Source organism: Chinchilla lanigera, unplaced genomic scaffold (genome assembly GCF_000276665.1).
Source record: "Chinchilla lanigera isolate Chin_1 unplaced genomic scaffold, ChiLan1.0 scaffold00055, whole genome shotgun sequence".
Classification (NCBI taxonomy): domain Eukaryota; kingdom Metazoa; phylum Chordata; class Mammalia; order Rodentia; family Chinchillidae; genus Chinchilla; species Chinchilla lanigera.
This window is the reverse complement of record NW_004955456.1, coordinates 5,886,322-5,889,074: the sequence shown is the minus strand read 5'-3', so window position 1 is coordinate 5,889,074 and position 2,753 is coordinate 5,886,322.

Genomic DNA, 2,753 nt, shown 5'->3' with positions numbered 1-2,753 from the left:
TCTCTCTCTCTCTCTCTCTCTCTCTCTCTCTCTCTGCCCTACCCTGGCAGCGATTCCACACTGAAGGCGACGCTGTCCAGGGAGAACGGGATAGAGATGATTCTGGAAAAGCGCTTCACTGCGGCCGACGAAGTTCTGCTGCAGCATCTTTAAATCCCGCACGGAAGACCAGGCCCTTATTTAAAGCACACTTCGTGAGACCATTCCAGCCCACCGGCAGTGCAGGGGCCAGGGTATGATCCAGCGAATGAAAACGCTCAGAGGAGTCCTTCATTTCATTTCTACGGGGCACACGCGGCATTTGTGTGTAAGACATACCCGTGGATGTGTGTCGGATTCCCACAGTTTCAGCGAGCCGCAGCCCGGGGAGGAGACCACGGTGTCAGGCAGAGACACGTGGTGGCCCTTGCTCTGTGGCCCTCGGCCCAGCAGAGTGACAGCCGTGGAGCTGTGCAGGGTCGCCTTGACAGAGACAAAGGGTTGGAGGGTGGGAGGTGGAGGGGACAGGTGCCCGTGGCTGAGGAGCTCCAGGGGAAGTTCTTTCGAGCCCCCAGGAGCTGCACCGTGATGCTCACGGGGTGCAGCACTCAGAGGGCCGATCTTTGCACCCCACTGCAGAATGCAGTGTACACAGAGGCAGAGACCATTTCCCCTGGAGTCAGGGACTCTGCTAGGCACACACAGGGGGCCTGGTTCCCCTCCGACCACAGCCTTCACCCTCACCACAGCGGACAGCTTCTCCGGCTGCCTGAACATTCGGAGCTCCTGTCCAGGGCATTCAATTGCATTTTCACCTCAGCCCTCCCTTCCCCTCCCTTTCCCTCCCCTCTCCTCCCCTCCCTTTCCCTTCCCTTCCCTTCTCTTCCTTTCCCTCCCCGTCCTTTCCTACCACCCACCATGCCCTGCCACTGGGCCCGTCAGACACCCTCAGAAATCACATGTTTGTGTGCATGTTTAATGCATGGCCACCACTGTCCCCCTCTAGAGTGTGAACTCTGGGAGCCAAGAGCCTCTTTTGTCCACCATGGGTTCCCAGCATTAGAAGGGTTCTCAGTCATAAATAAGTGCTGAATAAAACAAAGCTCTGATTCATCCTGGCTGTGGTCCACCCTACTCTACATGTAGTTCTGCATGCTCATGTTCAACCAACCGCAGATGGAAAATATTCAGTGAAAAAAAAAGTTGCTTCTGTACTGAAGATACATAGACTTCAATCTTGTCGTCATCCCCTAGAGAATGGAGTGGAACAATGTGCATGATGTGGTAAGGGTCATCTAGAGATGATTTGAAGACTCATCCCCACTGTTGGAGCTCCAAGTCCCATTCCCAGGCCAGGGTCTGCACACCTCCAGCCCCAGACTCACTGGATCTGTGGGATCAGGGGAGGATGCTGTAAAAAAATAACAGGACAGTCTTCCTGGGGAAAATCTCAACTCCCAAGCTTCCAAGATGGTTACAGAAAATTTCTGGAAAATAGGACAGTAAAACATTAGAAATGATGTCACTCATCAGAGGCTGGACTTGGAACCAACAGCAACACAGTGAAAAAGCAGGAAGATTGTGGCTGGCACCCACCTGCACCCAGGAGCTACCGCTCCCTACCACCCCCCTCCTTCTCCCTCCCACTGTCAGCATTTGCTTTATGTCTGCCCAGAAACCTCCAAGAGGCCACTTAGCGCCCAGAGAGACACGCGTCTGAACCACAGCCCAGTGCCGGCCAAATCCAACTGTCAAAGCCTGAGAATACCAGGCACGGTGAAGATGTGGGTGGGTGGAGAGGTCCTTTCTCCTCTGCCTGGAGGCTGCCTTGATCCAGCACGTGGAAAGCCAGTTTTTCAAAATCTAGTAACAGGAGCGTACACTGAGACTACAGCACTGTTATTCCATTTGGAAAACACTCATGTCCACTGTGGGGAAAACTTGACCCAGTCAAAGAGAAAAGAAGAGGGAAGCAGCCAGAAGGTGCCCTGGTGTCAGCAGTGCGGTGCATTCCTCCCATGCCACCCAAGAACAGGGACCCACGATGCCCAAGGCTGAAGAAGAACCTTCATGGGAAGTACAGTCAGTGCCAAAGAATAAAACTGCAGTTGTGTCCCAAAGGATAAGTTCCAGAAACATGCTACAGAATGGGTGAATGCAAGGTGTAGATGAACTGACGTAGTATAATTCCACATATTATATAATTTAAGTCTTGTGAAATGTAGCCTAGCTTAGTAGGTCAAATTAAGCAGTGCACATATCTCAATCATGAGGTTCAGCAATAAAATAAAGAAACATAGTCAGGAAATTCAGCATGAGTGGAGTAAAGGGTCCCCAGTATGCCCTGGTGGGCCACTCAGGAAGGCTTTAAGAGTATGTGTGAGGAATTCTAGAACAACTAGTACTATTCATTATTATTATTATTATTACTATTACTATCATTATTATTACTGTGCTTTGTCTTTTTTAACAAACAGACATCCATTTACAAAATAGCATAAGAACAATACAAACAATACAGAGTTACAGACAAAGTGGTAGGAAATCAACATTGGTTGGTGTATTACGTATTGATATCTGCAAAGTGGTTTCTCAGGAAAACAAATATAGACTTGCAATATTGATCAAACAAGTAATCATTAACTGTTCCTTTCAGTAAAGCAATAGAAATCAGTAGTACAACTCTGTTTGCTATCCTGGATATACATATATACATAATTTTCCCCTTCTTTCTTTTCTCTTTTCCCTCATTGTGGAGAAGGACATGAACTCTC